Below are 19,853 nucleotides of genomic sequence, written 5' to 3' on the forward strand. Positions count from 1 at the left end.
ATCGTTGTACTTGGAAGTCAGAATTGCTCCTACATTCTGCAGGTTATCTAAAATAATAAATGTTGTGCGACGTTGAACCAACAAGTGTATATCAAAATAGATTTGCAGTCCCATCGCCAAAACGAGAATCATACCCCTAGACCAACGAGCCTTATGCCAAAAGTTATTTTTTTGCTTTCTGCAGCAATGACAGTGAAGATATCGATTGACGTGTCCATGGTGCTTGGAACGATTGAACATCATGTGAGTGTTTTGTGCTTTACTTGTGAGCATAACAGTCTTCCAAAATCTTGACCATGATTCAGTTCAAATCTTCTGTAGTTCATCTGCTGTGTCTTTCACATTCTGTCTTCTTCAGTCGCGACAGCAAAATGATGACGAGTTTTTACAAATTAATAAAGTGCAAAATGAGATCAATTCATTTTTTAAAGAGCAAATGAAAAAATAAGACTTCCAAAAGAATGGAACTCATTTATTTTGAGTCAAATGACGCAAAGGTACGTGAATCAAAGTCAATTAATGTTGAAAATACCCATTCAAATAGATCCGTTTTCAACTAGAGAGATTAAGACTCGGCGTATCCGTCTCAATCCTCCACAACTGCTTATGTTACCCCTCCATATCTGCAGTGAAAGATGGTGGACCTAGATCGGTTTTTGTCAAACCATGAGACAATACCTATAATCGGTCTTCTCACAAAAACATCTCTAGCTTCCGAACCGTTTGACCTACAAATTCATATGACCACTCTCTGGAATGAGGAGACCCTCACGAACACGGTGGTATTCTCAATTTTTCTCTACATCCCCCACAAGTGTCAGGAGACTCGTCTGAAGTCACAACCGTCTATGTTGCCAAGTTCTGTTTGTAGAATCCAAAATCTTGGGCTACAAACTAATGTGACCCCACTTGTCGCAATGTTCTCCGTTTTGCCCTACGTTGCCAACAAGTGTCACGGGACTAATCTGAAGGTAACCCGTAGTGATTAAAATGCTAGATTTTTTAACCAGGGACCTCTCGCAACCTAAGCCATAATCATACACCTAAACCGTGAAAGTGAATTATCACTTTCCACCAAAATGACGTTCAAATTATGAGTCGATGTCTCAATGTTGCTACTGAGCTGCACATAGCATTGGTGGTATAGTGGTGAGCATAGCTGCCTTCCAAGCAGTTGACCCGGGTTCGATTCCCGGCCAATGCAGAGCCAGAGGAATTCATTTGTTTTAGGGGCTGGATGTCATTTCAAGTGTATTACATTTGAATCATTATCGTTGTACTTGGAAGTCAGAATTGCTCCTACATTCTGCAGGTTATCTAAAATAATAAATGTTGTGCGACGTTGAACCAACAAGTGTATATCAAAATAGATTTGCAGTCCCATCGCCAAAACGAGAATCATACCCCTAGACCAACGAGCCTTATGCCAAAAGTTATTTTTTTGCTTTCTGCAGCAATGACAGTGAAGATATCGATTGACGTGTCCATGGTGCTTGGAACGATTGAACATCATGTGAGTGTTTTGTGCTTTACTTGTGAGCATAACAGTCTTCCAAAATCTTGACCATGATTCAGTTCAAATCTTCTGTAGTTCATCTGCTGTGTCTTTCACATTCTGTCTTCTTCAGTCGCGACAGCAAAATGATGACGAGTTTTTACAAATTAATAAAGTGCAAAATGAGATCAATTCATTTTTTAAAGAGCAAATGAAAAAATAAGACTTCCAAAAGAATGGAACTCATTTATTTTGAGTCAAATGACGCAAAGGTACGTGAATCAAAGTCAATTAATGTTGAAAATACCCATTCAAATAGATCCGTTTTCAACTAGAGAGATTAAGACTCGGCGTATCCGTCTCAATCCTCCACAACTGCTTATGTTACCCCTCCATACCTTAAGGGAACATTTCGGCATTTCGTGTATGATCAGTGAGAAAGTCCATATTGCAAATGTACGGTCCCTTACCCGACGTCCGAAATCGTTTGTAAAATTCGCGGTCGGCGTCGGGCCGTGCGGTAGGGCCAGACCTAGCGGGAAGTCATCGAATGAACTTTGTCGGACTTTCGGTTCCCGTTTAAAAAAAAAAACAAGTTTCGGACCGTTTTTCCGCCGTCCCGGACACTCCCACCAGATGGCATACGGAATCATATGGCAATTTGGCAAAACATCACGAATCGCGACGGGGCCTTATCTCAAAAACTGAAAATATTTCGAAGCCGAAACTTGGCGAGCGTAGGTTTGGCTCAAGGGGCAGTTGGCCCCGAACGGGATGGCGTCTAGGCCTCGACGGTTTTTGAGCTACGGCCATTTTTCTGGGATTAAAGGCTTAAAATGGAAGTAGAGAAATTATTTTTCCACTTCGGGTCAAAGCCAAGGAGCCTCCGGTGTCAATAAAAAAAGAACCAGCCATTTATCTATCGTCATTTAAGAGAAACGGAACAATGACAAATTGGTGATGGTCACAAATAGGCGTTTTTTTTTTTCAACGGTTACAGATCCAGTTGCAGGGTGTTCATACGAATCTTTTTAAAGTGTGCTGCGGAGCTCTGCGACATTTCTGTGATTTTCTATGATTTTCTGAAATAACACAATAACCGACCATTAGAACAGTAGGCCCAAAATGAAGCCTGCCCCACAATGTCATTTGCTTTTGAGTGACAGTGAGAGAACCGTTAGGGTGAGAAGAAAAATTCCACCACATGAATGTTCCTAAGGTCCTCCCGATCTCAACAAGCCTAACCTTGACCGTGTGGCATTAACCCTTCACAGTAAAACAGGGTTTTTTGATCTCACAGATTACAGTTTCATCTCTCCCCATAGGAATACATTGCCTGCACCCCTAATTTCAACCTGAGGCCTATGTGGGTTATGAATGCCGTATGAACCTGTCTTCGGTACCAGTCCATCAGGCCACTATGAGGTCTACCTGTGTCGATTCTAAGCTTCCTGGACCAACCGGAAGTGGTTCAAATGCCCCTAAAAGTGTTTACCCATACACTGCATGCAGTTTGATAGACATAGTGCATTCAACCCTGTGTAGATCAGTCAATTCTTAACGTAAGGACTTAAAACTCAGGATTCTGTAACAGCATACCCCAATGAGGATATGTGGTGACTTATAGCTTCCTGTGCCAACCGGAAGTGCCATAATTGGTGTCTCAGGGGCTGTTTCGAAGGGTTAAAAAATTCAGATCTGTCCAAAACGTCATATATGTGATTAGGCAACCCCCATGAACTGTAAATCAGTCATTTTTCCCAAAAAAAATCAAAGGAAAAAAAAATTGCACTAAAACACAACTTGGATGGAGGGACGTATTGGGGTGCGTAGAGACAGACAGTGGCCGCAATAGTTAGCTTTGTTCGAGCTAAAAAAGAACGGTCGGACCTAGAGTTCCGAAACTTTAGAAACCTGTTCTAGACCTCCGGGCCATGGTGCGTGGCGAGTTACGTGGCTCTAGACGGTTCTCGGACCGAGAAACAGCCTCGTACATTCGCAATAACTTCAATTCATTTTTGCATCACGAAAATGACGACGTTTAGAAAAGTCTCAGAGACGCAAGGCTAGGTGCGTTGAAACCGGCTCGGCCCATAGAGACGGACCCCAAAGTTTCTGTCCGATAGCTCGTTCAAGGACCCCGTAGCAAGGCATGGAAATAAGTGGATTTTCAGCACCAATTAGGGTTTTTCTCGGACACCAAATGACCTATCGAGCCGAAACTCGGGATTCGGGGTCGCCTCACATAGGACTTCACATAATGTCCGAACTGGACCCGCAGCTAGAACGTAACTATGTGTTTTACCTTTTTATTATGTTTTAAACTAGAGGCGCTGTGAATTATGGGACTGCTCTGACATATATGATAGTTGGCATCTAAATGAGTAGGAAACAGTGGGTTTGGTGTCATAATGACATCTAATTGACTGATGGACACTGACTTGCTAGTTGACTTTTGTACATTTGCAATATGTTTAAACAGAGAGGGACCATCACCAAAATGGCATTCTGAAATCAACACAAAAAATGGCATCACCATAGTCTCCAGACTGTGCTGAGTTCAACGAGCTATCCCGCTTGACCGTAGCTCGCTCGGTCTAGGCGCAGCAACCATTAGAATATTAGGCCCAAAATGAAGCCTGCCCCACAATGTCATTTGCTTTTGAGTGACAGTGAGAGAACCGTTAGGGTGAGAAGAAAAATTCCACCATAGGAATGTTCCTAAGGTCCTCCCGATCTGAACAAGCCTAACCTTGACCGTGTGGCATTAACCCTTCACAGTAAAACAGTGTTTTTTGATCTCACAGATTACAGTGTCATCTCTCCCCATAGGAATACATTGCCTGCACCACAAAATTCAACCTGAGGCCTATGTGGGTTATGAATGCCGTATGAACCTGTCTTCGGTACCAGTCCATCAGGCCACTATGAGGTCTACCTGTGTTGATTCTAAGCTTCCTGGACCAACCGGAAGTGGTTCAAATCACCCTAAAAGTGTTTACCCATACACTGCCTGCAGTTTGATAGACATGGTGCATTCAACCCTGTGTAGATCAGTCAATTCTTAACGTAAGGACTTAAAACTCAGGATTCTGTAAGTGGCCATGTCAATCAAGACATGTGGTGATTTATAGCTTCCTGTGCCAACCGGAAGTGCCATAATTGGTGTCTCAGGGGCTGTTTCGAAGGGTTAAAAAAGTCAGATCTGTCCAAAACTTCATATATGTGATTAGGCAACCCCCATGAACTGTAAATCAGTCATTTTTCCCAAAAAAAATCAAAGGAAAAAAAAATTGCACTAAAACACAACTTGGATGGAGGGACGTATTGGGGTGCGTAGAGACAGACAGTGGCCCCAATAGTTAGCTTTGTTGGAGCTAAAAAAGAACGGTCGGACCTAGAGTTCCGAAACTTTAGAAACCTGTTCTAGACCTCCGGGCCATGGTGCGTGGCGAGTTACGTGGCTCTAGACGGTTCTCGGACCGAGAAACAGCCTCGTACATTTGAAATAACTTCAATTCATTTTTGCATCACGAAAATGACGACATTTAGAAATGTCCCAGAGTCGCAAGACTAGGTGCATTGCGAACGTCTCGGCCCATATAGACAGACCCCAACGTTTCTGTCCGATAGCTCATTCAAGGACCCCGTAGCAAGTCATGGAAAATAGTGGATTTTCAGCACCAATTAGGGTTTTTCTCGGACACCAAATGACCTATCGAGCCGAAACTCGGGATTCGGGGTCGCCTCACATAGGACTTCACATAATGTCCGAACTGGACCCGCAGCTAGAACGTAACTATGTGTTTTACCTTTTTATTATGTTTTCAACTAGAGGCGCTGTGAATTATGGGCCTGCTCTGACATATGTGATAGTTGGCTACTAAATGAGTAGGAAAAAGTGGGTTTGGTGTCAATTGATATCCATTTGGTGTCATAATGACATCTAATTGACTGATGGACACTGACTTGCTAGTTGACTTTTGTACATTTGCAATATGTTTAAACGGAGAGGGACCATCACCAAAATGGCATTCTGAAATCAACACAAAAAATGGCATCACCATAGTCTCCAGACTGTTCTGAGTTCAACGAGCTATCCCGCTTGACCGTAGCTCGCTCGGTCTAGGCGCAGCAACCATTAGAATAGAAGGCCCAAAATGAAGCCTGCACCACAATGTCATTTGCTTTTGAGTGACAGTGAGAGAACCGTTAGGGTGAGAAGAAAAATTCCACCACTTGAATGTTCCTAAGGTCCTCCCGATCTCAACAAGCCTAACCTTGACCGTGTGGCATTAACCCTTCACAGTAAAACAGTGTTTTTTGATCTCACAGATTACAGTGTCATCTCTCCCCATAGGAATACATTGCCTGCACCCCTAATTTCAACCTGAGGCCTATGTGGGTTATGAATGCCGTATGAACCTGTCTTCGGTACCAGTCCATCAGGCCACTATGAGGTCTACCTGTGTTGATTCTAAGCTTCCTGGACCAACCGGAAGTGGTTAAAATGCCCCTAAAAGTGTTTACCCATACACTGCATGCAGTTTGATAGACATAGTGCATTCAACCCTGTGTAGATCAGTCAATTCTTAACGTAAGGACTTAAAACTCAGGATTCTGTAACAGCATACCCCAATGAGGATATGTGTTGATTTATAACTTCCTGTGCCAACCGGAAGTGCCATAATTGGTGTCTCAGGGGCTGTTTCGAAGGGTTAAAGAAGTCTGATCTTTCCAAAACTTCATATGTGTGATTAGGCAACCCCCATGAACTGTAAATCAGTCATTTTTCCCAAAAAAAATCAAAGGAAAAAAAATTGCACTAAAACACAACTTGGATGGAGGGACGTATTGGGGTGCGTAGAGACAGACAGTGGCCGCAATAGTTAGCTTTGTTGGAGCTAAAAAAGAACGGTCGGACCTAGAGTTCCGAAACTTTAGAAACCTGTTCTAGACCTCCGGGCCATGGTGCGTGGCGAGTTACGTGGCTCTAGACGGTTCTCGGACCGAGAAACAGCCTCGTACATTTGAAATAACTTCAATTCATTTTTGCATCACGAAAATGACGACATTTAGAAATGTCCCAGAGTCGCAAGACTAGGTGCATTGCGAACGTCTCGGCCCATATAGACAGACCCCAACGTTTCTGTCCGATATCTCATTCAAGGACCCCGTAGCAAGTCATGGAAAATAGTGGATTTTCAGCACCAATTAGGGTTTTTCTCGGACACCAAATGACCTATCGAGCCGAAACTTGGGATTCGGGGTCGCCTCAGCTAGGCCAACACATAACATAAGAAATGGACCCGCAGCTAGAACGTAACTACGTGTTTTATGGTTTTTTTATGGTTTGTACCGAAGGCGTTGTGAATTTTGGGCCAGCTCTGAAGTATGTAATAGTTGGCTACTAAACGAGTTGGAAAAAGTGGGTTTGGTGTCAGTTTGTATCAGTTTGGTGGTCAGAATGATATCTAATTGACTGATGGACTCTTGTCCACTTGACTCTTGTACATTTGCAATATGATTCTATAGTGAAAAAACATCACCAAAAGCGACATTCTGAAATCAACCCAAACGAGCGATTGAGATGACCCAGAATCACTGCAAAGCCATCCCGAGTTCATCGGGCCAGTCAATTTCACATTCCTGCAGGATTTTTATAGCATGACAAATTCGTGATGGTACCTGCCCATTAAAACATATTGCAAATGCACAGTGACTTTGAAAAAGTAAGAAACAAAAAAAAATACATCTAAAATTTTTTGAGCATGACAAATTCGTGATGGTACCTGCCCATTGAAACATATTCCAAATGCACAGTGACTTTGAAAAAGTAAGGAAACAAAAAAAAATACATCTAAAAAATTTTGAGCATGACAAATTCGTGATGGTACCTGCCCATTGAAACATATTGCAAATGCACAGTGACTTTGAAAAAGTAAGGAAACATAAACAAATTCGATAAACAAATTCGTGATGGTACCTGCCCATTGAAACATATTGCAAATGCACAGTGACTTTGAAAAAGTAAGGAAACATAAACAAATTCGATAAACAAATTCGTGATGGTACCTGCCCATTGAAACATATTGCAAATGCACAGTGACTTTGAAAAAGTAAGGAAACATAAACAAATTCGATAAACAAATTCGTGATGGTACCTGCCCATTAAAACATATTCCAAATGCACAGTGACTTTGAAAAAGTAAGAAACAAAAAAAAAATACATCTAAAATTTTTTGAGCATGACAAATTCGTGATGGTACCTGCCCATTGAAACATATTGCAAATGCACAGTGACTTTGAAAAAGTAAGGAAACATAAACAAATTCGATAAACAAATTCGTGATGGTACCTGCCCATTGAAACATATTGCAAATGCACAGTGACTTTGAAAAAGTAAGGAAACATAAACAAATTCGATAAACAAATTCGTGATGGTACCTGCCCATTGAAACATATTGCAAATGCACAGTGACTTTGAAAAAGTAAGGAAACATAAACAAATTCGATAAACAAATTCGTGATGGTACCTGCCCATTAAAACATATTCCAAATGCACAGTGACTTTGAAAAAGTAAGAAACAAAAAAAAATACATCTAAAATTTTTTGAGCATGACAAATTCGTGATGGTACCTGCCCATTGAAACATATTGCAAATGCACAGTGACTTTGAAAAAGTAAGGAAACATAAACAAATTCGATAAACAAATTCGTGATGGTACCTGCCCATTAAAACATATTCCAAATGCACAGTGACTTTGAAAAAGTAAGAAACAAAAAAAAATACATCTAAAAATTTTTGAGCATGACAAATTCGTGATGGTACCTGCCCATTGAAACATATTGCAAATGCACAGTGACTTTGAAAAAGTAAGGAAACATAAACAAATTCGATAAACAAATTCGTGATGGTACCTGCCCATTGAAACATATTGCAAATGCACAGTGACTTTGAAAAAGTAAGGAAACATAAACAAATTCGATAAACAAATTCGTGATGGTACCTGCCCATTAAAACATATTCCAAATGCACAGTGACTTTGAAAAAGTAAGGAAACAAAAAAAAATACATCTAAAAAATTTTGAGCATGACAAATTCGTGATGGTACCTGCCCATTGAAACATATTGCAAATGCACAGTGACTTTGAAAAAGTAAGGAAACATAAACAAATTCGATAAACAAATTCGTGATGGTACCTGCCCATTAAAACATATTCCAAATGCACAGTGACTTTGAAAAAGTAAGAAACAAAAAAAAATACATCTAAAATTTTTTGAGCATGACAAATTCGTGATGGTACCTGCCCATTGAAACATATTGCAAATGCACAGTGACTTTGAAAAAGTAAGGAAACATAAACAAATTCGATAAACAAATTCGTGATGGTACCTGCCCATTAAAACATATTCCAAATGCACAGTGACTTTGAAAAAGTAAGAAACAAAAAAAAATACATCTAAAATTTTTTGAGCATGACAAATTCGTGATGGTACCTGCCCATTGAAACATATTGCAAATGCACAGTGACTTTGAAAAAGTAAGGAAACATAAACAAATTCGATAAACAAATTCGTGATGGTACCTGCCCATTAAAACATATTCCAAATGCACAGTGACTTTGAAAAAGTAAGAAACAAAAAAAAATACATCTAAAAAATTTTGAGCATGACAAATTCGTGATGGTACCTGCCCATTGAAACATATTGCAAATGCACAGTGACTTTGAAAAAGTAAGGAAACATAAACAAATTCGATAAACAAATTCGTGATGGTACCTGCCCATTAAAACATATTCCAAATGCACAGTGACTTTGAAAAAGTAAGAAACAAAAAAAAATACATCTAAAATTTTTTGAGCATGACAAATTCGTGATGGTACCTGCCCATTGAAACATATTGCAAATGCACAGTGACTTTGAAAAAGTAAGGAAACATAAACAAATTCGATAAACAAATTCGTGATGGTACCTGCCCATTAAAACATATTCCAAATGCACAGTGACTTTGAAAAAGTAAGAAACAAAAAAAAATACATCTAAAATTTTTTGAGCATGACAAATTCGTGATGGTACCTGCCCATTGAAACATATTGCAAATGCACAGTGACTTTGAAAAAGTAAGGAAACATAAACAAATTCGATAAACAAATTCGTGATGGTACCTGCCCATTAAAACATATTCCAAATGCACAGTGACTTTGAAAAAGTAAGAAACAAAAAAAAATACATCTAAAAAATTTTGAGCATGACAAATTCGTGATGGTACCTGCCCATTGAAACATATTGCAAATGCACAGTGACTTTGAAAAAGTAAGGAAACATAAACAAATTCGATAAACAAATTCGTGATGGTACCTGCCCATTAAAACATATTCCAAATGCACAGTGACTTTGAAAAAGTAAGAAACAAAAAAAAATACATCTAAAATTTTTTGAGCATGACAAATTCGTGATGGTACCTGCCCATTGAAACATATTGCAAATGCACAGTGACTTTGAAAAAGTAAGGAAACATAAACAAATTCGATAAACAAATTCGTGATGGTACCTGCCCATTAAAACATATTCCAAATGCACAGTGACTTTGAAAAAGTAAGAAACAAAAAAAAATACATCTAAAAAATTTTGAGCATGACAAATTCGTGATGGTACCTGCCCATTGAAACATATTGCAAATGCACAGTGACTTTGAAAAAGTAAGGAAACATAAACAAATTCGATAAACAAATTCGTGATGGTACCTGCCCATTGAAACATATTCCAAATGCACAGTGACTTTGAAAAAGTAAGGAAACAAAAAAAAATACATCTAAAAAATTTTGAGCATGACAAATTCGTGATGGTACCTGCCCATTGAAACATATTGCAAATGCACAGTGACTTTGAAAAAGTAAGGAAACATAAACAAATTCGATAAACAAATTCGTGATGGTACCTGCCCATTGAAACATATTGCAAATGCACAGTGACTTTGAAAAAGTAAGGAAACATAAACAAATTCGATAAACAAATTCGTGATGGTACCTGCCCATTGAAACATATTGCAAATGCACAGTGACTTTGAAAAAGTAAGGAAACATAAACAAATTCGATAAACAAATTCGTGATGGTACCTGCCCATTAAAACATATTCCAAATGCACAGTGACTTTGAAAAAGTAAGAAACAAAAAAAAAATACATCTAAAATTTTTTGAGCATGACAAATTCGTGATGGTACCTGCCCATTGAAACATATTGCAAATGCACAGTGACTTTGAAAAAGTAAGGAAACATAAACAAATTCGATAAACAAATTCGTGATGGTACCTGCCCATTGAAACATATTGCAAATGCACAGTGACTTTGAAAAAGTAAGGAAACATAAACAAATTCGATAAACAAATTCGTGATGGTACCTGCCCATTGAAACATATTGCAAATGCACAGTGACTTTGAAAAAGTAAGGAAACATAAACAAATTCGATAAACAAATTCGTGATGGTACCTGCCCATTAAAACATATTCCAAATGCACAGTGACTTTGAAAAAGTAAGAAACAAAAAAAAATACATCTAAAATTTTTTGAGCATGACAAATTCGTGATGGTACCTGCCCATTGAAACATATTGCAAATGCACAGTGACTTTGAAAAAGTAAGGAAACATAAACAAATTCGATAAACAAATTCGTGATGGTACCTGCCCATTAAAACATATTCCAAATGCACAGTGACTTTGAAAAAGTAAGAAACAAAAAAAAATACATCTAAAAATTTTTGAGCATGACAAATTCGTGATGGTACCTGCCCATTGAAACATATTGCAAATGCACAGTGACTTTGAAAAAGTAAGGAAACATAAACAAATTCGATAAACAAATTCGTGATGGTACCTGCCCATTGAAACATATTGCAAATGCACAGTGACTTTGAAAAAGTAAGGAAACATAAACAAATTCGATAAACAAATTCGTGATGGTACCTGCCCATTAAAACATATTCCAAATGCACAGTGACTTTGAAAAAGTAAGGAAACAAAAAAAAATACATCTAAAAAATTTTGAGCATGACAAATTCGTGATGGTACCTGCCCATTGAAACATATTGCAAATGCACAGTGACTTTGAAAAAGTAAGGAAACATAAACAAATTCGATAAACAAATTCGTGATGGTACCTGCCCATTAAAACATATTCCAAATGCACAGTGACTTTGAAAAAGTAAGAAACAAAAAAAAATACATCTAAAATTTTTTGAGCATGACAAATTCGTGATGGTACCTGCCCATTGAAACATATTGCAAATGCACAGTGACTTTGAAAAAGTAAGGAAACATAAACAAATTCGATAAACAAATTCGTGATGGTACCTGCCCATTAAAACATATTCCAAATGCACAGTGACTTTGAAAAAGTAAGAAACAAAAAAAAATACATCTAAAATTTTTTGAGCATGACAAATTCGTGATGGTACCTGCCCATTGAAACATATTGCAAATGCACAGTGACTTTGAAAAAGTAAGGAAACATAAACAAATTCGATAAACAAATTCGTGATGGTACCTGCCCATTAAAACATATTCCAAATGCACAGTGACTTTGAAAAAGTAAGAAACAAAAAAAAATACATCTAAAAAATTTTGAGCATGACAAATTCGTGATGGTACCTGCCCATTGAAACATATTGCAAATGCACAGTGACTTTGAAAAAGTAAGGAAACATAAACAAATTCGATAAACAAATTCGTGATGGTACCTGCCCATTAAAACATATTCCAAATGCACAGTGACTTTGAAAAAGTAAGAAACAAAAAAAAATACATCTAAAATTTTTTGAGCATGACAAATTCGTGATGGTACCTGCCCATTGAAACATATTGCAAATGCACAGTGACTTTGAAAAAGTAAGGAAACATAAACAAATTCGATAAACAAATTCGTGATGGTACCTGCCCATTAAAACATATTCCAAATGCACAGTGACTTTGAAAAAGTAAGAAACAAAAAAAAATACATCTAAAATTTTTTGAGCATGACAAATTCGTGATGGTACCTGCCCATTGAAACATATTGCAAATGCACAGTGACTTTGAAAAAGTAAGGAAACATAAACAAATTCGATAAACAAATTCGTGATGGTACCTGCCCATTAAAACATATTCCAAATGCACAGTGACTTTGAAAAAGTAAGAAACAAAAAAAAATACATCTAAAAAATTTTGAGCATGACAAATTCGTGATGGTACCTGCCCATTGAAACATATTGCAAATGCACAGTGACTTTGAAAAAGTAAGGAAACATAAACAAATTCGATAAACAAATTCGTGATGGTACCTGCCCATTAAAACATATTCCAAATGCACAGTGACTTTGAAAAAGTAAGAAACAAAAAAAAATACATCTAAAATTTTTTGAGCATGACAAATTCGTGATGGTACCTGCCCATTGAAACATATTGCAAATGCACAGTGACTTTGAAAAAGTAAGGAAACATAAACAAATTCGATAAACAAATTCGTGATGGTACCTGCCCATTAAAACATATTCCAAATGCACAGTGACTTTGAAAAAGTAAGAAACAAAAAAAAATACATCTAAAAAATTTTGAGCATGACAAATTCGTGATGGTACCTGCCCATTGAAACATATTGCAAATGCACAGTGACTTTGAAAAAGTAAGGAAACATAAACAAATTCGATAAACAAATTCGTGATGGTACCTGCCCATTGAAACATATTGCAAATGCACAGTGACTTTGAAAAAGTAAGGAAACATAAACAAATTCGATAAACAAATTCGTGATGGTACCTGCCCATTAAAACATATTCCAAATGCACAGTGACTTTGAAAAAGTAAGGAAACAAAAAAAAATACATCTAAAAAATTTTGAGCATGACAAATTCGTGATGGTACCTGCCCATTGAAACATATTGCAAATGCACAGTGACTTTGAAAAAGTAAGGAAACATAAACAAATTCGATAAACAAATTCGTGATGGTACCTGCCCATTAAAACATATTCCAAATGCACAGTGACTTTGAAAAAGTAAGAAACAAAAAAAAATACATCTAAAATTTTTTGAGCATGACAAATTCGTGATGGTACCTGCCCATTGAAACATATTGCAAATGCACAGTGACTTTGAAAAAGTAAGGAAACATAAACAAATTCGATAAACAAATTCGTGATGGTACCTGCCCATTAAAACATATTCCAAATGCACAGTGACTTTGAAAAAGTAAGAAACAAAAAAAAATACATCTAAAATTTTTTGAGCATGACAAATTCGTGATGGTACCTGCCCATTGAAACATATTGCAAATGCACAGTGACTTTGAAAAAGTAAGGAAACATAAACAAATTCGATAAACAAATTCGTGATGGTACCTGCCCATTAAAACATATTCCAAATGCACAGTGACTTTGAAAAAGTAAGGAAACAAAAAAAAATACATCTAAAAAATTTTGAGCATGACAAATTCGTGATGGTACCTGCCCATTGAAACATATTGCAAATGCACAGTGACTTTGAAAAAGTAAGGAAACATAAACAAATTCGATAAACAAATTCGTGATGGTACCTGCCCATTGAAACATATTGCAAATGCACAGTGACTTTGAAAAAGTAAGGAAACATAAACAAATTCGATAAACAAATTCGTGATGGTACCTGCCCATTAAAACATATTCCAAATGCACAGTGACTTTGAAAAAGTAAGAAACAAAAAAAAATACATCTAAAATTTTTTGAGCATGACAAATTCGTGATGGTACCTGCCCATTGAAACATATTGCAAATGCACAGTGACTTTGAAAAAGTAAGGAAACATAAACAAATTCGATAAACAAATTCGTGATGGTACCTGCCCATTAAAACATATTCCAAATGCACAGTGACTTTGAAAAAGTAAGAAACAAAAAAAAATACATCTAAAATTTTTTGAGCATGACAAATTCGTGATGGTACCTGCCCATTGAAACATATTGCAAATGCACAGTGACTTTGAAAAAGTAAGGAAACATAAACAAATTCGATAAACAAATTCGTGATGGTACCTGCCCATTAAAACATATTCCAAATGCACAGTGACTTTGAAAAAGTAAGGAAACAAAAAAAAATACATCTAAAAAATTTTGAGCATGACAAATTCGTGATGGTACCTGCCCATTGAAACATATTGCAAATGCACAGTGACTTTGAAAAAGTAAGGAAACATAAACAAATTCGATAAACAAATTCGTGATGGTACCTGCCCATTAAAACATATTCCAAATGCACAGTGACTTTGAAAAAGTAAGAAACAAAAAAAAATACATCTAAAATTTTTTGAGCATGACAAATTCGTGATGGTACCTGCCCATTGAAACATATTGCAAATGCACAGTGACTTTGAAAAAGTAAGGAAACATAAACAAATTCGATAAACAAATTCGTGATGGTACCTGCCCATTAAAACATATTCCAAATGCACAGTGACTTTGAAAAAGTAAGGAAACAAAAAAAAATACATCTAAAAATTTTTGAGCATGACAAATTCGTGATGGTACCTGCCCATTGAAACATATTGCAAATGCACAGTGACTTTGAAAAAGTAAGGAAACATAAACAAATTCGATAAACAAATTCGTGATGGTACCTGCCCATTAAAACATATTCCAAATGCACAGTGACTTTGAAAAAGTAAGAAACAAAAAAAAATACATCAAAAAAATTTTGAGCATGACAAATTCGTGATGGTACCTGCCCATTGAAACATATTGCAAATGCACAGTGACTTTGAAAAAGTAAGGAAACATAAACAAATTCGATAAACAAATTCGTGATGGTACCTGCCCATTAAAACATATTGCAAATGCACAGAGACTTTGAAAAAGTAAGGAAACATAAACAAAAAAACATCCCAAAAAATGTTGGGTAACCAGCTGCATATTTTAGATCACAAGCTTGAATTTTGAGCATGACAAATTCGTGATGGTACCTGCCCATTAAAACATATTGCAAATGCACAGTGACTTTGAAAAAGTAAGGAAACATAAACAAAAAAACATCCCAAAATTTTTTTTTTGGGTTACCAGTTGCATATTTTAGATCACCAGGTGCACATTTCAGGTCACCAGGTGCACATTTCAGATCACCAGGTGCACGGAGGAAAATATTTACTTTTGACTTTGACTTTTGACTTCCTATGACATCATATTGCAAATGGAGAAAACATATGCCTTATGCACAAGTAAAACAAAAAGAAATATGTAATACAAGTTGACCAAGGTATAGTTTGAGCAAAGTAAAGTTTGAATTTTGAGCATGACAAATTCGTGATGGTACCTGCCCATTAAAACATATTGCAAATGTACAGTGACTTTGAAAAAGTAAGGAAACATAAACAAAAAAACATCCCAAAATTTTTTTTTTGGGTTACCAGTTGCATATTTTAGATCACCAGGTGCACATTTCAGGTCACCAGGTGCACATTTCAGATCACCAGGTGCACGGAGGAAAATATTTACTTTTGACTTTGACTTTTGACTTCCTATGACATCATATTGCAAATGGAGAAAACATATGCCTTATGCACAAGTAAAACAAAAAGAAATATGTAATACAAGTTGACCAAGGTATAGTTTGAGCAAAGTAAAGTTTGAATTTTGAGCATGACAAATTCGTGATGGTATCTGCCCATTAAAACATATTGCAAATGCACAGTGACTTTGAAAAAGTAAGGAAACATAAACAAAAAAAATCCAAAAAATTTTGTTGCACATTTTAGATCATCAGTTGCACGGAGGAAAATATTTACTTTTGACTTAGACTTTTGACTTCCTATGACATCATATTGCAAATGGAGAAAACATATGCCTTATGCACAAGTAAAAAAAATATGATAATAAAGCATGACTAAAGTATGTTGATAAAGTTCTTATACATGTGTTATTGACACAAAAATCGAAAGAATTTTGAAAAAAGGTCAAGAAAGCACTTTTTTAAGGATGTATGAAGTTTTTTACCAAATTTTGACATTTTTGACTTTTGACTTTTGACTTCCTATGAAATCATATTCCAAATGGAGAAAACATATGCCTTATGCACAAGTAAAAAAATATATATATATATGATAATAAAGTATGACTAAAGTATGTTGATAAAGTTCTTATACATGTGTAATTGACACAAAAATCGAAAGAATTTTGAAAAAAGGTCCAGAAAGCACTTTTTTAAGGATGTGTGAAGTTTTTTACCAAATTTTGACATTTTTGACTTTTGACTTTTGACTTCCTATGAAATCATATTGCAAATGGACAAAACATATGCCTTATGCGCATGTACTTAAAAAATATATATATATGATGACAAAAGTATACTCATACAGTACTTACCCATGTGTAATTGACAAAAAACTCGAAAGAATTTCGAAAAAAGGTCCAGAAAGCACTTTTTTAAGGGTTTTTAAGTTTTTTTTAAAAAATGTCATTTTTCAAAATTTGGCTTTTGGATGTTGACTTGGGTGCCATTTGCAATATGAAATGCCCCGGTGGAACGCACACGCCCCCTATTGGAATTTTGAAGTGTTACAATTGGCAATTGCCATATGGCATTTGCAATATACTTTGCATGAATCAACGCCAAATTGGGTGGTATTGACCATCGTGTATATGGTTTGTCCAATGCCAATATACCGCCATTTGTTTTTGTCCAAATCAGGGGGGTATTCCCTTACATACCTGCAGTGAAAGATGGTGGACCTAGATCGGTTTTTGTCAAACCATGAGACAATACCTATAATCGGTCTTCTCACAAAAACATCTCTAGCTTCCGAACCGTTTGACCTACAAATTCATATGACCACTCTCTGGAATGAGGAGACCCTCACGAACACGGTGGTATTCTCAATTTTTCTCTACATCCCCCACAAGTGTCAGGAGACTCGTCTGAAGTCACAACCGTCTATGTTGCCAAGTTCTGTTTGTAGAATCCAAAATCTTGGGCTACAAACTAATGTGACCCCACTTGTCGCAATGTTCTCCGTTTTGCCCTACGTTGCCAACAAGTGTCACGGGACTAATCTGAAGGTAACCCGTAGTGATTAAAATGCTAGATTTTTTAACCAGGGACCTCTCGCAACCTAAGCCATAATCATACACCTAAACCGTGAAAGTGAATTATCACTTTCCACCAAAATGACGTTCAAATTATGAGTCGATGTCTCAATGTTGCTACTGAGCTGCACATAGCATTGGTGGTATAGTGGTGAGCATAGCTTCCTTCCAAGCAGTTGACCCGGGTTCGATTCCCGGCCAATGCAGAGCCAGAGGAATTCATTTGTTTTAGGGGCTGGATGTCATTTAAAGTGTATTACATTTGAATCATTATCGTTGTACTTGGAAGTCAGAATTGCTCCTACATTCTGCAGGTTATCTAAAATAATAAATGTTGTGCGACGTTGAACCAACAAGTGTATATCAAAATAGATTTGCAGTCCCATCGCCAAAACGAGAATCATACCCCTAGACCAACGAGCCTTATGCCAAAAGTTATTTTTTTGCTTTCTGCAGCAATGACAGTGAAGATATCGATTGACGTGTCCATGGTGCTTGGAACGATTGAACATCATGTGAGTGTTTTGTGCTTTACTTGTGAGCATAACAGTCTTCCAAAATCTTGACCATGATTCAGTTCAAATCTTCTGTAGTTCATCTGCTGTGTCTTTCACATTCTGTCTTCTTCAGTCGCGACAGCAAAATGATGACGAGTTTTTACAAATTAATAAAGTGCAAAATGAGATCAATTCATTTTTTAAAGAGCAAATGAAAAAATAAGACTTCCAAAAGAATGGAACTCATTTATTTTGAGTCAAATGACGCAAAGGTACGTGAATCAAAGTCAATTAATGTTGAAAATACCCATTCAAATAGATCCGTTTTCAACTAGAGAGATTAAGACTCGGCGTATCCGTCTCAATCCTCCACAACTGCTTATGTTACCCCTCCATATCTGCAGTGAAAGATGGTGGACCTAGATCGGTTTTTGTCAAACCATGAGACAATACCTATAATCGGTCTTCTCACAAAAACATCTCTAGCTTCCGAACCGTTTGACCTACAAATTCATATGACCACTCTCTGGAATGAGGAGACCCTCACGAACACGGTGGTATTCTCAATTTTTCTCTACATCCCCCACAAGTGTCAGGAGACTCGTCTGAAGTCACAACCGTCTATGTTGCCAAGTTCTGTTTGTAGAATCCAAAATCTTGGGCTACAAACTAATGTGACCCCACTTGTCGCAATGTTCTCCGTTTTGCCCTACGTTGCCAACAAGTGTCACGGGACTAATCTGAAGGTAACCCGTAGTGATTAAAATGCTAGATTTTTTAACCAGGGACCTCTCGCAACCTAAGCCATAATCATACACCTAAACCGTGAAAGTGAATTATCACTTTCCACCAAAATGACGTTCAAATTATGAGTCGATGTCTCAATGTTGCTACTGAGCTGCACATAGCATTGGTGGTATAGTGGTGAGCATAGCTGCCTTCCAAGCAGTTGACCCGGGTTCGATTCCCGGCCAATGCAGAGCCAGAGGAATTCATTTGTTTTAGGGGCTGGATGTCATTTCAAGTGTATTACATTTGAATCATTATCGTTGTACTTGGAAGTCAGAATTGCTCCTACATTCTGCAGGTTATCTAAAATAATAAATGTTGTGCGACGTTGAACCAACAAGTGTATATCAAAATAGATTTGCAGTCCCATCGCCAAAACCATTCAGCCACCTTGTCCTGCGCCCAAGAGGTGATAATCGGCGTTCCGACCAGTAGCCCAAGATCTGCCTGTCTGAGATTGCTCAAGGATCTGCAAAAGGGCTCATCCGGGATTTGAACCCGGGACCTCTCGCACCCTAAGCGAGAATCATACCCCTAGACCAACGAGCCTTATGCCAAAAGTTATTTTTTTGCTTTCTGCAGCAATGACAGTGAAGATATCGATTGACGTGTCCATGGTGCTTGGAACGATTGAACATCATGTGAGTGTTTTGTGCTTTACTTGTGAGCATAACAGTCTTCCAAAATCTTGACCATGATTCAGTTCAAATCTTCTGTAGTTCATCTGCTGTGTCTTTCACATTCTGTCTTCTTCAGTCGCGACAGCAAAATGATGACGAGTTTTTACAAATTAATAAAGTGCAAAATGAGATCAATTCATTTTTTAAAGAGCAAATGAAAAAATAAGACTTCCAAAAGAATGGAACTCATTTATTTTGAGTCAAATGACGCAAAGGTACGTGAATCAAAGTCAATTAATGTTGAAAATACCCATTCAAATAGATCCGTTTTCAACTAGAGAGATTAAGACTCGGCGTATCCGTCTCAAT

At 37.2% G+C, this 19,853-nt stretch overlaps 3 non-coding genes across 3 annotated transcripts; 2 read left to right on the forward strand and 1 right to left on the reverse strand.

Annotated features, from left to right (window-relative positions):
* The first annotated feature begins 1,132 nt into the window (after positions 1 to 1,132).
* trnag-ucc lies at positions 1,133 to 1,204 on the forward strand. Its single transcript has one exon. It is a non-coding gene; the product is annotated as a tRNA-Gly (tRNA).
* Positions 1,205 to 18,982: 17,778 nt separating this feature from the next.
* On the forward strand, positions 18,983 to 19,054 carry trnag-ucc. The gene has a single exon. It is a non-coding gene; the product is annotated as a tRNA-Gly (tRNA).
* A 287-nt stretch (positions 19,055 to 19,341) lies between these two features.
* Positions 19,342 to 19,413, reverse strand: trnap-agg. The gene has a single exon. It is a non-coding gene; the product is annotated as a tRNA-Pro (tRNA).
* Positions 19,414 to 19,853: the final 440 nt, after the last annotated feature.

Source organism: Oncorhynchus mykiss, chromosome 9 (assembly GCF_013265735.2).
Source record: "Oncorhynchus mykiss isolate Arlee chromosome 9, USDA_OmykA_1.1, whole genome shotgun sequence".
Taxonomy (NCBI): domain Eukaryota; kingdom Metazoa; phylum Chordata; class Actinopteri; order Salmoniformes; family Salmonidae; genus Oncorhynchus; species Oncorhynchus mykiss.